Consider the following 27,943-nt stretch of genomic DNA (forward strand, 5'->3'; position numbering starts at 1 on the left):
ATGAGGCAGCTGCTCCTGCATCCTACTAAAGGTTCCAGATGCAGCAACCTACACCAACTTTTAAATGTGTTGAGCTTGGAACTGGAAAAGGCTCAAAATCCATTCTTTGGTCCCAAGACACAGCAATTCCCACTGCCCACAGCCCCCGTGAGCCTCTCACCAAAGACAAACCCTGATTCTGCACTGCTCATAGTCTAGTGTGAAATACTTTGCTGCTGCTGCTACTTGTCCATTCTTGCCCTTGTATCTTTTGCTCACTTTTCACAGCCTTTAAGCATTTATCTTTTCACGCCTTTGCCTGCTCTGGATTTCCCTCAAGGCTGATTTTGCTACATCAGGGTCCTTATGCCATTTTCTTTTATTTTTTTTTTTCCTCCCCTCCTTTTTTTGTCCCAGGCAGAACTTTCCCACCTACCTCATGCCCATGCAGTTCCACGAGCTGAAGTAAACTGAGTCACTGACCTGGGAAAAGGGTCAGGAGCAAGAAGTGATTCACATATTATATTCCTCAGAGCTCCCAGCTGGCTGGTGGCCAAGCCACCGCCACAGCTAAGGACCAGCTCCCTCCAAAGTAGCTGTCCAAGACATTCTTCAGCACACAGCTGGGACGCCAGCAACGTGGAGATACTCTGACATAAGCAGAGGGATGCAGAGGAGCAGCAGGAAACCTCTCTCACAGTGGAGGTGCACAACATAGATTGGAACCATCCCTTTACTACAAGTAGGAATGAAACAGTAACCTCTGCAATTCAAAGTTTCTGTCAGATACATGTATCAAAATGGGGAGTATTAACATTAAAAAAAAAAAACAAAACAAACACAAACCTTAAGGCTTCTACAAAAATTTAATCTAATTAAATGTTTTCAAGATTGTAGTTCCATCTACCTGCCACATTCCTGATGGATCGATGAGCAGATTCTGCTCTCCAGTTTGCAGGAATGACCGGCGCAGCTCCAGAGGCCTCAGAAGAGAGGAATCTCATGAGTTACACTGGAAATAGTGGGATCATACTCAGGCTTGTGATATCCTGACTCACTGGACTTGTAATCTGATTATCCGGGTGTTTTTGGAAGCCCTGTGTAGTATGTCCTGCCCTGCTCTAGCATTTCCCCTCTGGGGATCACCAAGTTTGCTGCTTCACAGACACCCTTGGGGTTTGGAAACTGCCCACTTGTGACGGATGGAAACAGCGAGGCGCCTGCCAAAGCTTCCCGTTGAGTTTGAGCCTTCGAGTCAAAGAGCTGGAGATGCAGTAAACGTTCCTCTGTCCAAATAAGGCCTGGGGAAGCTCTGGGCACACAGTGTTTTCTACAAAACAAGCATGTGGTGTCTCAAGGTGTGCACCCAAGATCTGTGTCTCTTTATATGTAGTGGTGCAGGTGACAAGGTTGAAAGCATAATGCTTGGATAACCTCCACCTTCTCTATGTTTTTAGCTGCAATATCACGCTCTCCTCCGTTTACTGGCAATCTGCTAGACACCAAGAAAGCTGGTACTAGCATTTTCCTATCTCAAAAGTTACCGTGTTCCTGTGACAAAGTGTTTTTAAAACAAATCATATTTTGGAAGGTGAACCTAAAAAAGCCTCTCTGGTGTTTGAAGAAACCTTGGGGCAGAAGAGACATTTGCTGGGAGAGCAGCTCTGGAGCCAAGTAAGTTTTGGAATTAGGAAAGCTCCTCTGACACACTGCTGCTCGTCAGACAAAACGTGCTCAAGTTTGTTGGTCATTCTGGAGCCTTGAAAGCAACGCAGCATCTGGTAAATTCATTCCCAGATGCTGGGGGAACAAGGGATTGTGGGAGACAGTTTAAGATGGGGAGGGATTTACTGCAGAACAGAGAAAAAGCAAATCAATGAAAGTTTGTTCAGCCTTACTTCTCTTTTTTTTTTTTTTTTTAGTGAGGCTGCAGTAGGAGAAATTTTGGGATTTTGTGCTTGTGTTGCTTTAAGGACAGGAATGCTGGAAACGGAGGTATTTGATACCTTTGCTGCTAATTACAGTGCAAGCTCCCAGTGTCCTGACAATGCCCTTGTCCCTGACCTGGAGGGGCCTCACTGTCTCAGGGTCAGCTGTAATTTAGTTTTAGGTCAGACCTGGAACTCTCCTGCCAAACTAACTGCACTCTGTTTTGAAGTAGAAACCATTTACTAGTAAGTCTGAGACCATCAAACTCATTTCACTAATGAGAAACAGGAATGAAGTTCAGAGCCCTAGAGATGAAGGTCAGTGTTGGACACAAGGAGAGCTCAGCTGCGTCACGAAGGAAGGGGCTGGTGTGCGACCGAGCCACACGACCGCCCGAGCTCCCATCTTCTGCTCCCTTCCATTAAGCACATTTATTACAAAAAAAAAAAAAAAAAAAAGATAGAGACCAACTAAGCTGTGCCAGCCCCCGAGCACGAGCACACATGACGGTGCTGCCAGCCCCCCACCTCAGGGAGTTTACAACACAGTTGCTGCATTTCACAGGAGGCTCAAGAAAGAGGACTGAGCTCTTCAGCAAAGCTCATGAGTTGTTGGTGCTGCTCCTACCTCTTCTCACAGATTGGCCAGGTGATTTGGGGCAAGAAACTTTGTTTTTCTACTTGAAAACTGAGGTTTTTCTTCCTCGCCTCAAAAAAAAAAAAAAAAAGCTTTGAGATCTTCAGAGAGAACATGCTGCAGAAAATAACCCAAAAGCTGTAAAACTTCTTAGCTTCCTCCAAATAATCAGCATTCTCTAACTCATAGGGAATTAAGTATTTTTTCAGACCAACAGATTTTGATCCGATATTCTTCCTCCTCACCGTGCTCATGGACAGAGAGATACTGTCACGATACTCCATTGCATTACCTGAAACCAACTTGTCACTTAAAGAACCATCCTTTATGATTTGTGGGTTAGTCCGAGAGCCCAGCACATTGTGCATCTTTCCAGAATCCCTGCTCTTTTGCATTTATGTAGACACAGGACTGTGTTTGCTAAAGAAAAACCTCTTCAGAGCACAAATATTTTTTTTCAGCTCTGCACATCACTGTGACAAGAGGCCAACTTGCACTTACAGGAAAAAAGCTGGATAAAAAATTTGTGCCAATTTACTAAACAGTAAAAGCCTTTTGACAGCAAAGGAGTGTTCCACGTCCAAATCTATGAACACACAAATGAGACAGACAAGTACAGACCCAAACATGCTCTTTGGGAACAGTAAAACATATTCGGCTCTAGATGCCCGCCACAGTTGGGGTTGGTGATCAGATGTGAGAAACCACAGCTATAGCAGGAAACAGGACCGCGAAGGGATGCTCAAATCTTTCTTTCATAAAAGTTGACCAGAAGACGGCAACACACCCTGATGTGCGTTAGCACTTGTTCGCTGCCACGCTTGACAGCTGCAAGGCAGCGTGGTAGAGAGAATTACCAGCCCTACAGATCTTCAGATGATTCCAAAATGCAATACCCCCGTTGTCAGACACCACAGGTCCCTTGCTACGTGTAAACCCAAATCTCTGCTCTCACCGTCTGTGCCTCTGCAAATATCAAAGCAGCTTCCAAGAGCTCATCTTAATTACCAGAGCTCTTTGTGGGATAGGTCCCAGCTACCCAAAGCTGGGTACCTCTTTCGTGACTCCCCGAGAAAGCCACGTGTTTCAGGAGTGATGCAACTACCACGTACCAGAACAAGGCTCTGGAGCAGAGCAGATAGCTTCCTTGGCAGCTGGCCCACCGCACTGGAGCTCGCTCCCAGGAGAGATTAGAGGGAGTAAAAACCTCATTGCCATCAGAGCAAAGCACTCAACCTGCTCCTACCAGAGATTTCTCACAAGAGCAAAAAAAAAAATCCAGAAGTGTCTCTACAAACACGAGGCTGCGGGAACAGAGAAGAGATAACCCAGTTAATGGCATGCATACAGCTTTGTGAACAGCCTGGGTAACGCTGATTGGTAAAGGACAGGCAGGAGCTCCGAGCAGAGCCTGTTCTACACCGGGAAGATTACCTGGCTAATACCTGAACAGAGAATTGCCTCCCTGCATAAAGTCACCCAAAAGCCAGATCTGCAGCTGCAAAGCTTTCAAGTGAGGTTTTTAAAATTTGGAAGTTGAATAGCATTAAATACATTCTATCCTCTAGATGACCTTATTCAAGCCCCTTTTTTTTTGTTTTCAAGGCATGGTAGAGGACAGAAGCTACCTTCAGGTTCCCAGGTAACGCAATTTATACCAGAGGCAGATGAAAATATGAACTACTTGGACTCACTTAGACTTCATGTGCTTTTGGACTCCCCTGCTCCTTCAGGTGTCACCACATGTGCGTGACCCCTACAGTGAAGGGGAAAGGAGAGGGTTTGCACTGGTTTCAAGGAAGACTGAGCTCTGCCCATAGACAAGGTAATTTTCTGTCTACACACAGAGGACTCTGCACGAACGAGCTGTTTCCCAAGGGCACAGCAGAGCCCCTTTGGAGGCAGCTCCCCAGGCTGGAGCTCCTGTGCAGCAGGCATAATGTGGGCTCACCCCCCAGCCCAGCAGGCTCCTGGGGACAGGGCCATAAAGACCATGGACTGCCTAGTTCACCCTACCGAGGTCACCTCCTGTGCTCTGCTCCATTGCTGCCAGGGTAGAGCTCTGCAAGGTGGAGCATGGAGCTCTGGGCAGGGCTGTGCGGGCGGCAGCCTGGCCTGGGAACTCAGGAGCAGCGAAGAAGGAGAGGATGCTGGAGTGGAAGTGATTTGAATTAGAACAAACTGGCTGCTGAATAGCAGCTTTTATTCCAGCATGGAGAAGGCTTTGTTAGTCAAGCACATGTGATACACAAAAGCCTCCACTTGAATTCATTGAGTTTTAATTGGTTCTCAGGTGGGGGAGGAGACGGGTGTTAGGAATTAGGGATTCCTTAAAGAGGCAATATCATTAAATCTTAACGCCTCTTCCCTCTCACCCCCAGCTTCGGCTTAGGAGTCTGGCCTCACTCAATTGTCTTACATTAGAGAATCAGAAAAAAACTGAGGGAGAGAAAGGGTGGGAGGGCGAGTCACTGATAAAGCCTGAAGGGAGATCAATGAACGGGGAGGGTGAGGGGCAGGAGGAAGACTGAGAAAAGAAAGAGGCTGGTTGGGAGAGGAGGGAGGTCACACACAGGCAGGAAAGGCAGGAGAACCTCAAAGGGATGAGGGAAAGAGAATGATGCCATTCGAGTCAGGGCTTTCTTTTCTCCCTGCATTCCTTCTTTTATTGAACACTTAAAACTTCCCCTGGAGATCCTCTGGCTTGGCTCTGTGAGCCTGCGCTCCAAAATGACAGAGTCGATTAGCACAAGGAAGGAAGCAAACCCTGGGATGGGCATGGGGAACGACAGCAGCGAGAGAAACCTGCTTGGAAGGACCTCGCAAGAGCTGCCGCTTGTTTTTCCAGACACAGCACGTTTGAGACAGAAGTTCTGTTACTAAGAGCCTGCCGCAGGAGTAGCTGAATCAAGGTCCTTGTGAGTGAAAGAGAAAGGGAGCAATCGGGAGCTAAGGAGGTTTCACAGCCAGCGTTGCAGGAGGTACAGCACGCTGCCCAGCTATGAATGGTAGGGTACCTGCACGCCAGACCCTGACCAACAACTGCTACACTGCGATGGGGGACACACATCTCAAACGTATAATGATTGTCATCAGTCCAATACATCACAGGAGAACAAATTAATGTTGTTTTACCTGTTACCTTTGGAATTTAGATAGGTGACACCAAACACACTGCCAGCACACACCAACTCGAATGCATTTTCTTTTAGAGTTCCCAACAGAAGAACGCTGCTTCTATATTTAAGTCAGACTGTTTATCCTGTATAAAGTCACCCACAGCAGATACTCCTCGCAGGAAGCACTGCCTACTGTTTTACTATAATTCTTTATTACAAAATTAGACTGCACAACCTCCGCTTGTAGACTTCACCATGGCACTAATCTCCCCCAAAACAGGGGCACTGCAACCAGTTACTGTACAGACTCAAATGGGAGGTCTCTGACTTCTGTTCAAGGACAGCGTGGGATGCTGCAAACAGCATTCTCATGGTGGCTTCTCTCTAAGAGACTGCCTCATCCAAGTCACTTACTGTGGTGTGAAACCTGAAGGAAACATCAGACCCTCCACTGACACAGCTGTGGTACAGGGTAGCTCTCACATACACGTGGGTTATTCATGTATTTCAGAGCACAGGCAAAAAAAAAAAATAATAAAAAAAAAATATCAGTGAATTCACCCACTGAAAGCGTCACAGGATCCAGTTTTCCAAACCCCCTCCCTGAAATACGAGGGAGGTATCATTTAAGTATCATTTAGAAGTGACACAGAGACTGAAGCCTCATTTGGTCTGTAACTCCAACTCAAAGCAGACGTGATCTCCACCTGGCAAAGGCATTCGTGAGCAGTGGGCTGCAACAGTGCCTGGCACCGGCTACACAGAAAGCGTTTAACCACACATGGAGAAGAGCTAACACCACTTGCCTTGATTTTTAATACTGCAAAGGCTACACTCTGACTCTGCCAAGCTGCCTCTTGTCACCGCTCGACCAGTGACAGCCCATGAGAGCCCTGCCCCACCGGAGCAGCAGGGCTTTCCTCCAACAAGGCAGTCTCTCCTGGAAGGCTTGTGTAGGAAAAAACAAACAAAAAGCCCCACAAATCGTATTAGAGATACATTTTTTTTCCCTTCTAAGCAATGTTTCTTTTGTGCTTCACTTTGCCTCTTCTCATAGTGCACCTGCATTACAGGTAGCATAGACATTACAGATTTATTTCCTTTTCTATCTTATGAGTTTTAATTAATCCACAGGCATAAGTTCACAAAATATCTGACTCACTTGAAGCAGCAGCTGCTCATCATCACCAACGGTAACATTTGTGAGTCCACCTTATTGTGCATAGCTCTAAGCACGATCCCTGCCTCGTCGGAAAGCTGCATCGCCCTGCAGAGGACCAAGCAATCGGACCATTTCCTGCAACCCTGCATTCACGGTTAGAGACAGAGCAACTCCTGTGACTACCTTCCCAATAACAAAGTGTAGGAAAAGGCTGTCGTGGTAAGGATGGGTAAGGTCAGGCCTCCAGGATTGTTCCCTATATTTCTCCTAAACTTGTTGCCCTGGATGCATTTGCTCTCCTCCCAGCATTTCTCTAGTAACAGCCTTTCCTGTGATTGTTTCCTTCTCTTTCAGATACATTCAGTTTATCTTTATACTTAGTGCAGGACTATTGGTTTTCCTGCTACCACCTTGTTTCTCAACAGTTCCCTATTTTGTAGCTTCCAATAGGATCAGACCAAACGCCATTTGTGCCTTTGGAAAGAAAAATAATTTTAAAACCCTCCCATTATGCTCAAAAATCTTGCTGCTCTCCTACAGCTTTCTGTAGACGCCTTTCCTAGTTGGGATCCTCTTGCGACATTTTTCCTAGCCAGTACCATTTCCCCAGCTTTTTGGTATGCGACGGCGGGCGCTTCGGAACTGCTTCGCTACACAAGCCACAGATTTGTCTGTCACAAACAGTGTCAGTTATCACAGCATCAAATTTGCTGTGTGCAGCAGGTCTCTTTAAGGCTGCCATGAATTGAAAATTGTTTTCCTACCTCTTCTCAATGCCTGACGGCACAGGTATCTCAGCCATCAGCAGTGGCTTTGGGGCAAAATGTGACTGACACATCTGTCTCAGCTATTCAGTTAATTTTATTCCCAGCCTGTTTCATTACATTAAACCTCAAGACGCTCACCATATTTCCTCCTTTCCAAGGAGGAGGGAGAGCAAAACCATCCTTTCGGCTCCAGAAGAAGTTTAGCTACAGCTGCTCCAGCAATTAGACTGGCTCCACCTCACGGGTCCTCCTCTAACCAGGAGGTCGCTTCTTTCTTTGCAAGTACTAACACCGCACAAACGAAGACAATCCTAAGGAAAATTCAGCCCCAACAAGGTATCGCTGCCAATTTCAACAGGACCACAACGGATATGTCCTGTGCCAAGCTGCTGGTCAGGCACAAGCTTTACATTGTTTTCCTCTGTGAAGGGGCAGATTTGTGTGGGCACTGACATAGCTTCAAGAGTTATAATACGAAGACCACCTATGGCACAGGTCTTCACAAAGCTGGTCGGACGCTAGCACAGAAACGTGCTCTGCCCTCCTTTAAAATCACCTCTTTCTGCTCCAGCCGACAAGTCCTCCCAAGGCCTTTGGGAGCACCCACCCTTTGCTCTGGGGATGGCCACATCAGCATCCCGAGCGTAGCCCAAGGGGTTCCTGGGGCTTGCCTGGCAGCCAGACAGCTTGCAGCTTCCCGTGCTTCTTCCCCCGAGGCTGCAGCCCTCCCAGCAGGCTCCTGCCCCAGCCCACACCAGGGCTGTGGTTGCTGCAGGACTGGACATCAGAGCGTTCCCAGCTCCTCTGGGCCCAAAGGCCACGTCCAGGTTCATGCAGGAGGACAGAGCCGCACTAGAGCCGGGCACCACGCGTTACAGCGATGGAATGAGGCTGGGATGACTAACAAGAGAAGCCAGCACTGCAGCAGCTTTCCAGCCCAGTGCCCTCACTGGTTTCAGTGCGAGGTGGCAACACTTTGCACATTTATTGGTGTAATATCGCCCACGTACTGTTCCTTAAACTTGCACGAGCCCACACCTCCGTGGCCCCAGTATCCAGCGGACCTTGCTTGGAAAGATCTTTACAAATGCACATCGCTACTGATAACATGAGATACCACTGGGAACTTCAGGGGAGTGCTCTGCTGCTTCACTACATTTGCCCGTTGTACCCAAACGTGTTATTTCTCTGAATGATACGAGTGCTCCGTCCCCTGTGTTTTGACAGGTAAGTAGACGAGGGGCACTGTGGCTTTAAGAAGGTCATTTCCACTGTCCTGCCGCTGTAATTAGCCTGCTAAAGAAAGGGCAGAGGCTGGAAATTGGATTGAGCAAACCAGGCTTTAGCCGCAGGATGAAGGCAGAGCCCCAGGATTGTTATGTTAATCACCTGAGCTCAGCAGTCCCTGCCCTTCAAACCAGTACAACCCCAGTACAAACCCAGGACCCCTCTGCAGAGCAAACCCGGCCTGGCTCAGGCTCCAGCTGCCCCAGGACACCTCTCTCCACCTCTGGGGGTGCAGGGGCCACCCCTGCGGCCACCTGGGGAGCTCCTGCCCACCACAGCCGCAGCCCGTGGCCATACAGCTGCTCTGATCCCGAGTGCCGGGCCACAGCTGCCAGCGGGGCCAAGAGTGAATGGGGGTCACGGGTGACACCGTGAGCTGATGGGCCAGGGCTGCTTTACACCAGCTGAGGATCCAGCCCCGGCCGTGCTGAGTCAATAAGCACGTCTGAAAGCACAGATTGCTCACTGCTATTTCACCGATGAAAAATAGCACGAAGAACAATAGGCCAGATTCGTATCCGGCATAATAACGGCTGCAGGCAGCGGAGCTGCGGGCGGGTTCGGTCAGTGCCAGCGACAGCAGAGTCCCCTAGGTCCTGGGCCACCAGCTTGTGCTTCAAGTCCAGTGTCTTCAGCACCAGAGCTACCCCAAGTTAATCCCAGGGGCAAGCGCTCAGGGTGAAGCCCCCCAGCCTGTCCCTGCACTGTCCCCAGGAGTGCAGCCACTCTCTGCACCAGAGCTGTCACCTGCGCCGGGCACCGGCGTCGCCTCCAGCACTAGCTGGTGAGATGCCACCAAAGCAAGAGGCACCGCACCAGCCAGCGGCAGTGGTGAGCTTGGCCCAAGGTGCCCTGTTTGCTGAATGGACGTGTTTGTGGTGCAGCCGCCCAGAGCTGGCCACGAATCGCTCCCAGTCACAGCCGGCTGCCTGCTGCCTCCTGTTTTGTCCTCGCCGCCTCTCACCTCCATGGAAAACAAGGCTGGGGTTTACCTCACCGCACTTTACTAGCTTCTGTTCCCCTGGAAATGTGCCTTTTTGTCCCCTCTCTGCTCAGAAACTTTGGGCTAGCAGCCTTCACTGCCACCGCCACCACCCACCCACCTTCTTTTTAAGGCAGCAGCGCAGGCTGGCCATTGTTCCCTCCTCGCTGCCCCTATTTTCGTAGGGCGAGCTCGTGTCTCTCCCCCGTGTCGGGCCAGCTGGGGCTCCGCGTTACCCCCCTTGTTCTTTGGTGCATTTTTTCACTGTGCCCCTGCGCTGCCGGGGAGGGGGAGGGAGAGGAGGAGGAGGATGGGAGGGCAGCGTCTGGCCCCGCATCCCGCGCGCCGGATGGCATGGTTTTGGAGAGGCCTGGCTTAGTGAAGTTATTCAAGCCAACGGCAGCCTGGCAACCGGGCGGCCACAATGGGAGCGCAGGAGGAGGAATGTTTCCACATGCCTGATCAATGGGAGCAAGGGAGACAGCAAAGCAAACAGAAGCTGGGAAAGAGACACAAAGAGAAAGCAGCCTTTTCTCTGCTCAGTTCCTTTCATTTGTCACAGCTCTTTGTGCAGCCGATGACAACGGAGGCCCTTCGGAGGCTAGTTTTAGGGAGTTTGGTTTTTCTAATTAAATAAAACGCCGTGTCCTTTTTCTTCACTTGTTATCCTCCCACTCACCAAAAAAAAAAAAATAAAACCAAAACCCTAAGAGCAGCCCCAAGCCCCTCTTTCTCCCTGGGAAGGTAGAAAGGCACAACCACCCCCTTGCTTGCTCGAAAGCAGCTCCCGGGCTGGACGCAGTGCCATGCCCGAGCGCCGGCAGGGTCCTGCCCGGGGGGCCGGCAGCGCCGAGCAGCACATGCCACCTGCGTCCCCCCGGCTGCTCATTACGGGGATAAAGAGCCCAGCGAAGGACAACTTCTCTGGAGGTGGTGAACTCCCCGCAGCAGCTGCCGACGAGACTAACGGGCAACTTTCTATGGGAACGAGGCAGCATTCAAAATAGGGTTAGAGGAGAGTTGCCTTGGAAACTTGGACCATTTCTGCTGAGGGGCTATGATTACCCTCGATAGGTCCCAGACAGGATTTACCTGGGAGCAGACTGTGGGACAGAAACTCCCGCAATCTGCAAAGCGGCTGCCCCGGAGGGGGGACGGAGGCGAAGGAGGGGTTTTGGGACAGAGGCACCAGCTTGCTGGTGCTGGGCTGCACGGTGACCAACAGCAGCCGAATCCAGCCCTGTTGTGTAACCAGTGGTGGGAGCCCAGAGTTGTTTCCCCTCATTACTATGCAAGAGTTCACAGCAACAGGCCTCTTCTGTGCAGGAGTTCACAGGAAAGGTCCTCCCTGGCTCTAAGACAACACCAAGCAAACCAACATGAGAGAGAGTTTGGGGATAAGCTTTCCTGCAGCGAGGCCAGAGCAGAGCTTATTCTGTCTCTTTAAAAAAAAAAAATTAAGTCTACCTGGATGTGTGTAGTGCTGAAGAACAGAAAAACCTTCTGGCTGCTGAGGAAGAGGAGGCAGGACACCTGCCTCCTCCACACCTCCACCAAAAGGCAGGCTTCCCCTCCTGCGACCAGCTCCAGCCCCCTGGGCATCACAAGTGCAGGAAGAAGATTAGTGATCCTGCATGTGCCTTAGGAGGAGGGAACTTCAGCTATGAACACGGCAATGTTTGGGATCCCACCGGACTTTTGCTCGCAGTTAGGTTCAGGATGCAACCAAACCGTGAAAGGGAGCTCCAGCACCACGAGTCAGTGAATGGCAGCGTGAGCTCAAGGAAATGGAGTAAAACTTGGTCCTAATCACAGATGTAGAACTGGCTCAATAGCACAGGAAAATTCCTGCCCACTTCCAACAGCCAAAGACACAAATGGCTAAATACAGGCTTCTCAGTCCTCATGGCCAGGTGTTCCAGGCAGACAGCAAGTTCTTCTGCCAATACCTGTTCCTGTTCCCAGGACTCCTCCATAGTCCTGTTTCTCAGTCAGTCAGTGGCGCTAACATTGTTTTGGCAGTCGGGCTCTGACGTGACAAGGATGCGTAGTCTTACCAGCTTCCAACATCACCCCATCTGAACTGCACTTCACACCCCACATCTCCACCCAGCCCTCTCCTCTGTGGGTTCAGGCATGTCCCTGTTGCCTGCTCAGGTTAAAGAGGATCCCATGAGCCATTTTGCGTGAAAGCTGAATTCCAGCAGTGTTGGGGTTTCCTCTGCCTTGCTCTGGAGGCATCAAAGGGGTGACACGCTGCCTCAGTTTCACTGTTCCCCCCACCTCCCAACAGCAAACAAGTAAATCACAACAGCGTCCCATGTGACGTTTTGCTGGGGAATGATGTTTGTGAGGCATTCATTTAACAATGCAAGTGCCTCTAAATAATAATAATAATTACTATTACTAAAGAGGATTCTACCATACCCCAAGTCTCCTTAACACCCATATAATCAGCAAACTTCCTTTTAGGAAGCGTCTCGATTTCCCTATCGAGTATATCCCTGCCATCCCACAGTCCTAGCTGGCTCTTCCACTGCCCCCAGACATGTGCTAAGTGCCAGCCTGTAGCTGAATGAAGATCAGGAACCTCACCTCCCCAATTTCAGAGTGAAAACTCACTCCACAGGCATTACCTACTGCTTCAAAATTATTCCAGTGCTCCTTGAGCCTTCTTGTAAGGAAGGAGAAATCCACCTTCACTCCTGCTCAAAGGATTGCTTTCATTAAGGTCTCTATAGGTTTGCGATGGAAAGTATTTGACCTGCTTCAAAAATATTCATGAGACTCTCACATGCATTCAGTAAGGGCAGACAAGCAAAATCCTCAGCTCGTGTTCTCCTGGGGTCTCAGGGTGCTGATGGCAATATACATCCTAATTACAATATACACCATATTGGGAACGAGACCTTGTCAGCTCTGGTGATGCTTTCTTTGACTCAAAGAAACAATCTGGAAGCGAGTGTGATTATTTCTCAGTAGATCAGAAAAAAAGTCTAACCACGTGGGAACACCTTTAAGTAACTGCCCTTTTCTCTGGCCTCAGTGAGAAGCTTCCAAGACAGGCCACAGGGAAAGGTTGAACTGTACAAGAATATTTAGACACTTCCAGAGCTTTGGTTGTGCTGAACAGCAAAACTTGCTGCTCCTACATAGCAGGGGGAAAAAAAAAAAATCTCAGGTACGAAGACTGCCAAGACGGTCCATTACGGTATTCACCAAGTTCTGAAACAAAAAGATTGCTCTTCTTTACAAGCAGCACATTCGGAGTGTCACTGCGTAACACGCACGAGACAAACCGAGCAGGAAAAGCAGCATTCACTCACCACAAACAAGCACCACAGAACGCTGACCAGCTACTGCACAAAATGCAACGCAAGTGCTGCCTTACGAGAAAGAAAAGCAAAGCATATTCCCTTTTACCACGATCACTGCAAGGCAAAGCAGTTCGCACGTAGCTAGTGCTGCTCTTTCACTCTTGCACCTGCTGTGAAGACACTACCCTGGTACGGAGCAGCACTCTGCAGCTCCCTGGTCTGCCTCCCTCAACAGGACCCTTCTGTGCTGCCTACGGATCCATCTCAAGATAACATTCTTTGGCAGAAGGACAACCTGCTGACGGACACACGCAATTAGTAGCCCGCTGACAGGCGCCCGTTCAGCCTCTCGGTGGCCCCTTTCACTCAGGTAAAGCTGGCACAGCGACGCAGCCGCCCAGCCGTTGGTACAGCTCGATAAAGTGGAGGAAAAAATTCAAAAAGTCTTAAAGGGAACCTCGGGGTGGGAAGAGAAAACATGATAGGTATTCCGTAACTGAGGGAGAAGCAGCATTTTATCGCTGTTGAAACAGCTCCCACTATTGAATCAGTAAGTGCCTGAGCTTTTTATGATTCTCCTTAGCACAGGTAATACCGCAACAAGGCAAAGAGCTACCACCTGCAAATATATAAACAAGTAAATCACAGAGGGGAGAAGGGGTGGGGTGGAAAGAGAGCATTTCTTTCAGGAAATACTGCGGTAACAGAAAGGGGAATACTTCCACTCATATCCTTCCCTTCAGTCTTCTGACAACGCGACCCTGATGCAGACAGCACGCGCAAGGCAACCGGGATGGTGGTGCTGCCCCCGGGACCCGCTGGTGTCCTGCAAGGTCTAGCACGCACACCGTACCCAGTGACCAGATCGCCAAGCAGCCTAATTACGTGACCTTGCCAGAAGGGTCGACCTTTCCAGGGCGGGAGGAAAGGAAATCCTTTCAGGCATATCACGTCAGAGCTTCTCGAGATCCTTCCCACTTACTCACGTCTCAGTCCCACTGGCACATGCGGGCCACAGCCTCGTAGAGTTGTTTTCTGAACAAAACTAGAAGCAAAGTGATCCCAGCTCATTTTGGCATGGATCAAGCAAAACAACTTCACGTGGTTACAGGACAGACTGCGAATTCTATACTGCAAGGGTGGTGAGACACTGGAACAGGTTGCCCAGAGAAGCTGTGGCTGCCCCCTCCCTGGCAGTGTTCAAGGCCAGGTTGGATGGGGCTTGGAGCAACCTGGTCTAGTGGAAGGTGTCCCTGCCCATGGCAGGGAGGTTGGAACTAGATGGTCTTTAAGGTCCCTTCCAACCCAAACCATTCTATGATTCTATAAAATTACTTATTATAACACCCTCTTCCACCCACAGCTGTAGAACCCTGATGAAAATGAGAGAAACTCATCCCCTTGGGTACAGCCCGTTCACAGCCACAGCACACGTGCATGCCGGAGACACAGCACAGGGCAGATCCAGCCCTGTTTCCTTCACCACCTGAAACCCCAACCTCAACCATCCCCTTGGCAGAGGATGCCTGTGGTGTTCAGAAATTGCTCCCCCCAGTGTTCAGGCTTTTCCTTTTTCTCACAGATATGTTACACAAAACACAGCCCAAACTTACCACAGGTAGTACAGAATTGTGAAAAAAAGCCATCTTTTCTCTAAAAATCCACCACTCTCCCCTTAGCCTGCCACAGTCCGCCCAGACATTCCTACAAAACCAGGGAAAGGCGCTTTTAACCTTTTCTCATTTGCAGACCCTTCTAGGTTTTTCACTAGAAATATGGACCTATATATAGTGAACTTCAGCCTCCTGAAAATACACCACACTTCTCTTGTCAAAGCATGTAGTAAGAATCCTTACAAGCTAGAGAAGCAGGTGTTAAACTGGGTCAACCAAGATAACAAGAAAAAAATTACAATTCATTGTCTTTACCTAGGGAAGAAATGTTCCTTTGCTCCAGCAAAAAAGTGGTGACTTCCAGAGAGCTCAGGCATGCTGACTTCTGCACCCATCCCTCATTTCGCAGTGACCAGCCAGGCTGTGCAGTACAAGGGAGAAATCTCTTCTGGCTTGTTGTCTGACTTAGCGTGGGGGAACCAAAGAGCAGACATGTGAGTGCTACCCATAACCTCCACTGGAATTAAAAAGCCATTCATACAAAGCCATCAGGAACCTCCTATACCCTGCCAAGGGCTATGACCAGGCACAGGAGTGCCCCCCTAATAACTCTCCAAATTCCCTTTTAGAAAGGCTGGGCCAGCTGATCTCCATTACACCACTTAGCACCTGATGAGCAGCAGCTGGGAAAGGGACACTTACAGGTGGCCACAGCGACGTGCTCCCCAGCACTGGGGGGCTGTCAGTGGCGGAGTCCTGCACAGAGCTGGGGGAAAGTGGATTTCATCACCCTGAAATTCTGTCAGTACAGCAGGGCAGCCCTCTTCTGCCTCACCACTCTGTCCTGCTGGTTACAGAGGGTTGGCTCTAACTCCAGGAGCAGCAAAAGCTGCTGTCTCGTTTCCCCTGTCATCTGTATTGTCTTAGCACTAAAAGCCATATGAGCCCACAAAGTTAGATACGCCCACTGCTGCAACTCCAGAAGCGTATGCATCCTTCTATCGTATTAAAACTGCCACACTAATGGTGCCCAGCAGCAAGTCCTCCATCCTGCCTCGTGGCCATCACAGCTCTTAGTGATTCTCTGTCATGCTGGAAGAGTTTGTCAGCTTGTCTCACACCAGGTTCTGGGGATACCGGTGTGTCAAAAAGGCACCTCACAACACCCATCACAGAAACAACCACAGGGCTGAGCACCGAAACTGGCCACGGGATGTCTGCCCAGAGCTCCGAGAAGCTAATTTGAACCAGGCCGAGCTGTATGAACTCAATAATTAACAAAGAATGTACCTGAAGCCAAGTATATTAAGGGGTGAGAAAGCATTTCAGGTCTAGAGAATTAAACCATTGTAATCAGAGAAGAAAAAAAAAAATCTAAAGTAAAATCCTTGCCTAGACCTTGACTATTCCCTTAGCAGGACAAACCTGATGCCCAGTTGTTGTTTACAACGATAAGGTCAGAGGAAAGGCCATTTCCTCTCAACAATTGTCAGAAGGGATTAAAACCTGCATTCAGGCTTGCTTTGAACTAGCAGGTACTCGGTTCCCGATGGTATCAGGATCCATTCAGAGGTCTCCAGCAGCCTCCGGGGCACGTCTCCATAATGCCCCTATTGTGGAAATATGCAGGGCTGCTTCCTGCATTCACTCGGTCTTTATGAAGCTTCACCCTTGTGGTCCAATACCCAGGTCAGGAAGCAATCCTGCAATCACTGTTTAATTAGTCATTTCCCAAGTCTGCCTCAGTTGACAGTTGCTGCTGGTGCTTGTCAGCTGCAGAAGAGGGAGGCTGGGCAGCAGAAACATCACCCCAGATTGGGAAAGAAAAGTTGCTCGCAGAGTTTGAGGCACGTTTGTACGTAGCTCGACATGCCACATTCTCCATTTCCACTTTTTTTTCCTAAGTAGAAGGATTTGAGCAGATGAAGGGGCCATTGCACCTTCTACAAGTCAAGACAAAAGCTGATTTATAACAAAAGTGGTTTTATTTTTGTTGGTTTGTTGTTACGGGCTGGGCTTTGGTTGGCTTGGGTTTTGTTTTGCTTTGTTTTTCTCCTTGAGAAATAAGGTCTTTGATACAAAGCACATACTTCAAGAGAGGTCTGTTCCAGGAATTCCAGTCGCATACTTTCCTTTGTGGAAGTCAGTACGGAGCCTGAGAGGTTGGATACATGCAGCTTCAGCTTTTCCAAATGAGCTCACTGGAAGAGGTACTTCTTACCATACAGGCACCAATTTGAAAAGAATGAGAGTTACGTAGTATTAAAATATTTGTCTAGATAATGAGTGTTTGTGTGTGGAGGAATGCTCCAGGAAAAATGTTTGTTGAAACCCAACTGTTTTGAAAAACACGGTGATTTTTCTGTTCAACAAAATAAATGAGGTATTTCAACAATGTCAAAAAGGCCTATTTTGGCATTTTCAGTGTATTGGACGTTGTTGAGAAAAGCTTTTCAAAACAAAAAAAATACAATTATATAAAAAGTTACATAAAGCTATATAAAATAACTTTTTTTTCAGTTTAAAGACACTGAAATCAGAGGAACTGCTCTGATCAAAACAAAACAATGTTTTCAGAGTTTCATTTTGTAAGAAAGTTTGATTTGAAACGTGATTCATTCTGGAATGGAAAAGGTTTTGAAATCTCACCATTTCCCAGCAAAATGAGAACTTCTGTCTTTCTCTAGTTCCAGTTTCCTTTGCTGCAACGAAATAATTGGAAATTGTGACAGCGGGACAACCCTGCTTTTGATAAGCGTGTGTGAAGCAGAAAAAAAAGTTCAGAAGAAGAAAAACCCTAACAGCTCAGTAATCCCACTGAGAAATTTACCTAAATGTCAAGAAACGACACTGGAATTCACAGAAGATTGATATGAGGGAAGCTGACTCCAATGGGCAGTAGAACTGGTGAGGGAGTTATAACATGGATTATTATAGCTATCATACGAGAAGTTCCTGCTCTCTCCCTGGATCAAGCACATAACTTCTTATAACCTTGTTCAAATCATAGCTTGTAACATGCTGCATCAGTCTCTGCGCTGGGCTAATGCACATTGCTTCCAGCAGCTCAGGGTGCCAGCAGAAAAAATACGTATTTGCTGCAAAAAATGTGCAAGTACGTCCTCTGAAGGATTTTTTTTTTCCTCTTTCTCCCACTAAGGCTATACTAACCCTGGCAACAGCAAAATCCAGAAGACACAGGGATGAGATAATTTCACATGAGCATCCTTTCTCCTCAGCCACTCAAGGAGACAAGTGGCATCTTCTCCACGCTCCTTCCCTCTGACTTCCTGACAGTTTCCCTTTCTGCAGCAATGTATCTGGGATTACCCTATCCACTCTTCTCTTACGTGATCTTCCTCTTCAGCTGAGGTTTCTTGCAAAGTGCCAAAACACAATTAGAAAAATTATTTTTAAGACCCACGCTGATGAGAGAAGGATGCAGAAGAGAGCTGTGAAGAGAGCTCAGGAACACCTGTGAGGTTATCATCTCCATCCCCTCACCTGGGGGAACAAAAGCTCAGCACCCAGCATTACCATCGCACCAACAGCCATCAATAAATTGCTCTCATAAGAAAAGAACAGATGTGACAAAGATTGTTCCAGGGTCTATAGCAGACCACAGCCAAAGCACAAGAGTCTAAATGTGCTGGGCTAGGATGGCAAGGGAAGTCACAACTGGGTTCCATCTAGGGGGAATTATTCTTACACTCAATTCATCAATTTACGGGCAAGCGATTCCACAGGCAACGCTGACTTGATTAAACAGGGCCATAATGACAGTGGGTGTAGGGAAGCACCCAGCCAAGTATGCAAACTAGCCTTCTCAGCCTGGAAGAAAAGCTTCCTAACCGATAATTTCATGCTTTTATCTATACGATCATTAATACAGATACCAAACAATGCCAGCTCAACGTGGTGTCAAAGGCTCTGACAACCTCTAATTGATAATAAATAATTCAATTTCTGTCCCAATCCAAAACTGCTGGATCTTGGGACATGTTCCAAATAAATGATTAAAAAGAACTTTGAATGTAATTATATCTAACACAATTGGGGATGTTGCCCAGATGAAATTTACAGCAACTACTCAGAGCTAAAACATTTCAACGACACTGGCAATTCTTTATGCCTACTAGAAAATGAAATGTTCTTTACTCAGGCAATGGCACAGACTGCATTTTTTATTGACAGCTGTATGCCAGCCACTCACCCAGGCCAACCGTGCTTCCCACAGAGGTGCAGCATTTCCCAAAAGCACTTGAGAAAATTTGGGAACAGGGTTTTGCCACAGCCAGACCTTTATTGTTCTGTACATGCAGAACTGGATCTTCTTTCTGATACAGCTGATTCCTCCCGTCCCCCAAAACTGCTTACAGAGGTTTCTTAAGAAATAAACACCAAAGGTTCCTGGGAGGAAACCAGGGCGATGTGTTTCAGCACAGAAAGTGACTACCAGCCAATCCTGAAGTGACGAATGCAGCATCTCAGAGGCACACTGATTGTTCCCAGTAATTCCCCAACTCCGAAGCCAGGAGGAACTCTGAACGCTTATTAGTGAAAACACAGGAGGTCTTTACAAGAGCATCCTTATACAAGATTTGACTCCTATTTTTCTCTCACTTGCGTAAATCCTTTCTGAAATCTTAGTTTCTGCATCTGTAAAACAGTGATGATGACTTTCACTTTGATTTCTTTGGATGCAAATTGTTCTGAATGCCAGATTTGTCTTTTATTGGGAGAACAGTGTATGTAACTGACCTGAAGAAGTGGTGACTCTTAAGAACATTTTAGATCTGCAGCAGTTATTTTACTGAGCTCACATGGAAACAATAGAAATGCACTCGCCTTGTAGAACCTGTCCCGTTTCTTTATTCCCAGTCCCAGAAAATCCAGCATCAGCATCACTGGAATCCCCCTGCTCACAGGCAGGGGCAGGCGCAGCACCAGTGTGAAGATGTGTGAAGAGATCTGCATTGCCTATCTAGAACTCTAATCTCTCCGTGGACTTACTGGGCATATTTCTCAGTCTTTACAATACAACTTGCTATTTGTGCATACAAAGTGACAGAAGAAAACAACAGCTCTTCATTGTTCACAACACACTGTCCTAGACTTTGAAGCTCTCTGCGTTTACCTGGCAGAGTGGTCAGAGACAGCAGCCAGCCTGATGCAAAGGCAAAGAGATCACCTGCAGTGTCTGCAGGATCACGAGAACATTGAGAAAATAAAATAGCTCCATAATGTGGTGAAGGTCTCAACTGCCATGATCAGGTGAGCCAGGCTTGTTTCTTCAAGAAAATAAACACAAGGGAGAGAGGGGGCAGATGAACACCAGAAGTGCGCCTGCGTTATCCAGAGCTGCACTGTGCAGCCCGTATCACATAGGTGCTAAACACAGCCTGCTGCTCTCCGGCGGAGCTGAAGGCACTGCTGTGCTCTGAACAACGTCAGATATTGCCCAGCTAGGCACCTCCATATTAGTAGTCACATGACAGAAAGAGGCATTTATATCATTAATTGGAACAGCCGGTTACGTTAAATAGGAGACAATTTAACAGATTTAACAGATCTTGGATCTGCAGTTATTAGACCACTTAAACACATGCTTAGCTTGAAGGAAGGATGTAGTTCTGTTGGAATCACTGGTTTATCAGACCCTACGGGACCAGCTCACGTGCTGAGGTCAGAGCTGGAACCTCAATTCCTGCTGGATGTTCACTGCCCCACCTACAGAAGAAAACTCTTTTACAGGTGAAAAACCAAGTGACCCTCTCTTGTACATCTTCTTATACTAGACACGTTCTCTGAAGTATCTACTACCAATGTCTGTAACAAAGAAAATGGTATATGGTCCTACCCTCCAATCTAGTGGTGACAAGCTAGTAAGAAGGACGAAACTTTGCTGACTTCATTTAAGAAGGAATAAAACTTATAAACTACTATTAAAACCTAGTATTTGAAATTACTGTATCTTCTTTCACAGCAATATTCAACGTAAATTATAAGTTAAGTTATATAAAGTAAGTTATATAAGACTAAGTGTGTATATATATATATGTAAGTTATATAAAAGGGAGAGAGGCTAACAGAAAAATTAAATCTCAGAAAATACAAGGATGCTTTCCTTATGCAACCTCAGTTGCACACACAAACTAGCCAAAGATCTCATATGCCTTCAGAGTCTTGGTGAGATTGATTTTTTTTTTTCTAGAAACCCAGGATAATGGAAAAGTGGAACCCAGGTGTGAAAATACTGTAATGTCAGAATCACTCTGGAAGTTGATGGGAGAACTGGACTGAGCTCTGTGACCCTGTAACATTTTCACCGCCAAGTCACAGGTACAGGGTGTTTGTTCACAAAGTAACTTAACAGTCATTAATACTTTGTGGTTAAGTCATGTTACTTACAGGAAATATTTTCCAAACACTTTGTTATGCAAAGTTCATTAAACGAGAGTTTGCAGCAGTTCATTCAGAAACTCCACATGGGAGAGTCCATTTTGGAAGAGAAGAAGCCAGTGGCAATAACAGAGGACTCAAGTTAATATCCTGATTTCTCACTGCAGGCCTGCAGGTGGGAAAGGGCACGGGATGTCAGAACAGCTGTATGCTTCACCTCTAGAAAACCAGGCAACACATCCCTGCCAGCAGCTCTGCTGCTGAACGGAAGGGGCAACACTGGAAGACTTTATCTGATCTGTTGTGTTAAAAAGAATTTCTCTACTAAGAAGCCCTTAAAAACAAAACAAGAAGGAAAAGCATTTCAGAGCTCCAAGAAGGGTCAGAAATGGGATAAGATAGAAGTAGAAATGCAGAAGATGTATTAAAAAGATGTTGTCACCTCTTTAATGTGTTTTGTCCTTTCAGTGTGAACACCCATAGTTGCTCCATTTGCACTGGTACAGAAGATGGGAAAAGGCTGAGCTTGCAGCAGCAGCAGCTGTACTCCGAGGGCTGGGTCGCTGGCTCCAGCCTTCCCAAACAGACACCAGGCGGGTGCTGCTGAGGTGAATTCAGTTTAACAGGTTGATATTTACAGGCTTAGACTGATTTACAGGTGTTTGCCCTGAAATATGACCATCCATGTCACCACTGCTAATCCTCTCCCATTTCTGAAATCCTCCCACTTCGACAGATAGCTATTTTTGGAGGAGAAAACCACATGCATACCAAAAAGCAACAACTCCCTCTAAATTTCCTCCCACAGGAAGGGCAGCCTGACTATCACACACTCGACAAGTTGTCTAGTACAGCACACCACCAAACCCTCGGCTGCCACTGTCACGGCGGGTGTCAGCCATCTGCGTGTGACAATAATAACAGGGATGTCACAGGGAGAGCACACACAGACCTCGCATCCTCCTCCCTTGCAGCCTGGGAGAAAACCTCCCGTTGGCAATGCAAAGCCTAGGAAGCCTCGCTGGGCTGCGTCCTGGGGAGCAATATTGTCCATCTTTCTCTGCTGAAGACTTCTCTTCTGCTTGCTCTCTCAAGCTTGTGACCTCTTTTCTGCAACCAAGTTTCCATCCAGCTTACAACCCAGTTTTGGATCCTGACACACTGCTGGAGACCCAGCCGATAGATCCAATGGCCGGAGCACTGTGACACTCTGTACCTGGTGAACCAGTTTCTATTCCCTGCACATACTGCTCCAGCCCTGAGGTAATGATTTGCAGACATACATGAGAACAAGGTTCACAGTATAGGTAACCTAAACAAAAAAATTATCTTGGGATTGAAAGTAAATTTACAAAAGTAGATAACCCTTTTTCACTTAAGTAATATATCATATAGGTACTGACTGCACTGCATTCATCTGTCTCTTAGCTTAGCTTAGAGATTGCTGAGTACAGCTTCCAGAAATCTACCACTCACAGCAAAACACAGCTTCTAGGAGCTCAAGGCCATGCCAAGTCCCACATACTGAGCATAAGATCCAGTATTCTGGCTGCTACGTTTTGCTCCATACACACACAACCTGCATTTTAGCTATTTTGAAGCATAGCATCCCTTTCTTTCTGTTGCTTTGGGAACTTCACATGCTACACTGTGGGAGAGGTGTGTTATTCCATGAACTGCAACCAGGAGAACTGCTGCTAGAAAGAAGAGGCTGGTGTTGGGGCCCTTTCCCATCACGTGGCCCAGTACATTTACCTGGTGGGAGATACACAAACCTATTGCAGAGCCCAGACTCTGGGCATCAGGATCTCAGCCAGCTCAGTGTGTTCCATAACTTTGAGAATCGGATGCATAGGCACAGGCCTCCCATTTTTAACCCTGAAAAAAGTCCAGAAAGCTCCTAGAAATTTTCACAGACTTTCCAAGCAGCCAAGCAAAAACGAAACATGAAGCCAAACTACCAAAGTTAGAGATAAAAGTGGATGAAAGTCCACAGGGATTGTAAGTTTCCTATCCAAAATTGCAGAGAAAATTCATCTCTGCGCTGCTGTAAATAAGTCACATTGGAGCTCACAATTCTGCAGCAGGAACAATCTTTTCAGGAACCAAAACCTCCAGTAAAAGCTAACGGTGACAGTTCAGGGATCCCATTCCCTGCAGCACAGAGTACAAGGGACTCCTCACACGCTTCAGGTTTCATCTCCACCTCTCCTATTCTTGGCCTTAAAAGAACAACAACATTTTGAGGTATCCGAGTGCAGGCCAACACACTGCAGGCTGCCCTTACGTTTCCGTGGATGCTACCACTCTCCAAAAGTCCTCCTTGGGACAGACAGCTGCATATGTGTATTTTTACCCTGTTCAGTTTTCCCCATGGCTGCCTCTTTTTACCCCCTCCTGGCTCTTTCTGATACATCCTGCTTCTGTTGTTCCCCCGCTATGTGAGCAGTTCTCTGTCTATTCTTGCTTCTTTTTGCTCTAGCTCTGCACAGCAGTTATTTGTGAGTTACTCAGAATCCTAATAATTTAGGTCAAAAAGCCCGGTGAATCTGATGTGGTTTGTTTCACATAAAAAGAGTGAAATTGAAAACCACCTTATTCTTCTCAACTGAAATGCTGCATCCCTATTAATTCAGGTGTATAAATAACACTCTAATGCTGCATCAAGGGCTCTGCTGTGTGATTAAACCTGCCTCCCTGACCTGTAATTAGAAACTTTGCCTCTGAAAGGCAGTTTGTAGAGAGAAAAGGAGAAAGGGAGAGAGAAGGAACCAGCTCTCAGACCCAACAATTTTGTTCTTAATAAATTATTCAGAGTTTTTGAAAGTTGAGCTGGATTTCCATCTGGTAGCATTAAAGACCCAAAGGGATGAAGAATTGAAGGATTCTCACAGCAGAACACAACAGTACAGAGCATGGGGCTGGAAACAAGAAGCCAGCCGAGAAGTTCACTGTGTCCTCTGCCTGTCCCTGTTCAGCTGCCACCTTTGCATGCCTGCACTTCCAACAGGTCTTGGAGCAATGCAGAGTGACCCTCCACCAGAATCCCAGTGAGCTAGAGAGTCACGTGTTTGGGATATAACATGAGAAGAAAATCTCAAAATTCAGTGAACACTTTACAAATGTCAGCAGAACCAGACAACGAACAGGCAAAAAAGGTGGTGATGGTCATGAGTACGGAAACAATACAGAGACCAGGTTGCATGGTCCTCCACAAGCAATATATAACCTTTTCAAGACAAGCAATTTAAAAATGAATTCATTAAAATGGTCTTTCGCCCCAGGGCCAGTTAGACAGTACAGACCATTGTACTACTAAGATGGCAGACACTGTTAGTTGTAACCCCAAGGGAACACCTGATGTTATAAGGTGAACTTCTCACTCGGAGGTGTGGAGATAGTAAATGTCTCTTTCTCCTGGGGTAATAGTAAGAAAAACTACTATCCTTTCAGCCAAATGTAGATTCATTTTAACAAAAAAAAAAAACAAACAAAAAAACATTCCAACTTCTACAACGGATGTCAATAATCTTTCCTCTTTCCATAAACTGGGGATAGAACAAGCTTTAGAGCACCCGATAACACGAGAACTGGCCCCAGGATGCTCTCACCCAGGTCCCTGGCCTTGGGTATTTGGCAACTGTTTCCAGAGTTCTGCTTGATTTCCAATCAGAGAGATTTTGTGATTAATTCCTCCTCTGGTTACAGCTCTAATCTTTGTGTTGAGGGTATGACTGACATCATAGTTTCAGTCTTTTATGTTTTCAGGCTCAAGTTTGCAAGGCCTCACACCGAGGGAATTGAGAGTCTGATAATTTTCTGCATAATTGTCTTTTTCGAGGAACTTCACAAGGTTGATCCAGGGTTTCAGGGAAGCCTTATGAACTGAGCCATCAGGTTTAAGGGGTCTTACGTGAGAGAGGAGACATTTACATCTGGCCTGGTTTGGGCCAAGGACAACCACATCTCAAGGACACTTTGGTCAAAATACCAGACCTCACTGAATTCTCCAATGCTTTATATTTTCTACTGTGTTTTTTGACATGCACAATTTTAACACAAAAAACAGGTTAAATCTACCAAAATATTACATTGTCACTGGTGGAAATGTCTTAATTCCAGGCTGCCTAAGTGTGTAAATGTATGAGGTGCAGAGCCATTGGAGACCACAACCCTGGTATGGGGGTGCAGGGCTCCATGAAACAAGAGTCCTTCAAATTCAGTAACAACAACTTTAAGTAATCTTTTGTGTTTGTAATGTGGTAGAGTCCAAGTTTATCACAGAGCTGCCAGAACATAAATCTGATACAACCTACTTTGGATTAGATAGTGCAGCAGAAAGAGCTTTACTGGGGTATTGTGACAGGTTTTATGAACTTCTTAAAGAAACAGAACTTGGAAATAGTAGCAGCGTTGTTAAGTTACTGCCTTGTGGGCTTGAACACTCAACACTAAGAAGGGATGAAGAAAAAAGCTAAAAAATTCAGAAAATAGAGCAGTACTTGAAGCTTGTATTAAGATATGTTTGTTTTTCACTCAGAATTTTAAGTCTGTTGTACTTAAAGCTGAGTCCCGTGAATCCAGCGTGCTGTACCTTCCTCAAACGCAACCACGGGCTCTCCTCCTCCCGTTTTTACAAATGCTCAGAGTGATTCCAGTATCACTTCACTTCTCTTTCCTCTCAGGGTCTCTCTCATCTTTTAACATTAGTATGCAAGTATATAAGCAAAAAGAGGTAAAAAGAACTAGGAATTTGCCATACATCAACTTCCAGAGACCACCTGCCTCTGCATGGTACTTTCACATGCAGGGACTGCCCAGTAGCCCCTGAGATGCACCACCTCCACACCAGCACGGAGAGGAGCAGCCAGGCAGGCAGTTTCAGCTGCTCTGCAGGGACCAAGTTCACAGTCAGCTGCTTCTGTGGCTCTGCTCAGAGCCCTGTCCAGCCCTGGGCTCGACTCTAGCCTGCCTGAGGTAGTAACCAGTTTCTCTGGGTTTCAGCAAGTCATACATCGGCCAAATCCAGCCCACATGGTTTGAAATACCCTTTCCCACTTGCTGCCTTGGCCCTGCTCGCTCTCAGCAGCCCTGTCAGCACAGCTGCTCGGTGCCAGACGGCTGGCCTGCCCTCTATTTCTCAGTTCTTGAGGGCAGTGCACTATCTGCAGCCATTCCTTTGAAGATTTTGCTCTCTCATACAGGGATTTATTCCATAAGCTGCACTCCCCCCACCCTGCACAAATGCCTCATATGCCACCTTCCCAAGACCCCCAGCTCCCCCTACAATGCCTGGGGCATGTTCATGCCCCCAAGCAGGCTGTGCATGGGTTGCTGCGATCCCAACATTTTCCTCTTCAGAAATCCCTCATTCTCTCCTACAATAGCAACTTAATGTCCCATCTACCTCCTTTCCCTGAGTAAATGTGTCCTCTAAATGTCACTGTCAGGGTTCCTGCACACACCTACACTACTGCTGTAGCAGGGTACCCTCAACTCCCTCATATTGGGGTTGCTCTGTGTCCCCCATCCCTTTTCCTTCTAACTTTGGATCTTCATTCTCCTCCAGTTCCGCAGAGGTTACATACAAGCCCTGTATTAGTATTTATCTGGTGACAGATCTTTCAGTGTGCTCACATGATAACTTTCCTAGAGTGATAGACAGAGAGGAGATAAAGACATTGGTATGCGAGTGCTATCACCCAGCTGGTTCACCTACAAATTGCAACGGTATCTAAATTACTGCTGCTCCCCTATTTTTCCCTTTTTGATTTCCTAGTATTTTCCCAAATTAGTGGTGTTCCATCTCACGAAGTCTCTGAAATTTTTGCAATTGATCAGATGGAGCATTTATAAGTTGTCCTGTTCTATGAAGTCAGAGAGAATTGATGTCCAGAGCATGCAGCCTCACAAATTTAGCCTTAAACATTATGAAAATCGAAGGGATCCTTTCGTCAATCAAACCTTGAATTGAATGAACCACAGTGAGATAACCTTCAGTTGATACCTTGAGGTCCTGGGGAAAAGAGGGTTTATGTGAGTTTTTCTTGGTGATATCCCAAGTGACTCTCAAATCTCAGAATAAAAGGAGAGCTGGATCCAATGGTTTGCATCATTCCCAACCTCCAGACTGAAATATAGTACTACACTGAAAAATGACTCTCAAAAAAAGGAGGAATTGTTTTGTATCTATTAACCTCCAGTGACTCTGAAGAACACTTTTTCTGTTCCTCAGTACAAATATTTTTCTAGCTTTCAGAATGCAGAGAGGGTTCTGAAGGTGGAGCCGGGTTTCTGCGCATCAGCTGAGTCAGAAGGTGCCACTTCTACATAGCGGCTTTGCAAATATGGTTAAAGCCTGAAGCACAATGCTGTGCTCCGTGGGATGTATCTGACCCACACGCTGCCTTTTCAGCTCTCTGCTTTTTCTAAATTATGTACATTATGAGTGAATAGGAAGAAAATGTGTAAACAAGAGCAGAAAAGGTTGTTGCGAGTTCATTAATTCTGATCACTTAATAAGCTGTAAATTGAAGTGCATGAATTCCATTCTCTTGAACACCAGGATAAATTTGAAGAATTTCTATTGACTTAATTTACACTGATATGCATTAGAATAGTTTCTGGCACATTCAGAATCAAAATAATTATTACAGCAACATTCAAGACTAGAAGGTATCTAGATATCTAGATAACTAAATGAGGGCCAGACTTACAGAAGTAGAGAATTCACCACATTAAAAAAAATAA

Source organism: Nyctibius grandis, chromosome 14, assembly GCF_013368605.1.
Source record: "Nyctibius grandis isolate bNycGra1 chromosome 14, bNycGra1.pri, whole genome shotgun sequence".
NCBI classification, from domain to species: domain Eukaryota; kingdom Metazoa; phylum Chordata; class Aves; order Nyctibiiformes; family Nyctibiidae; genus Nyctibius; species Nyctibius grandis.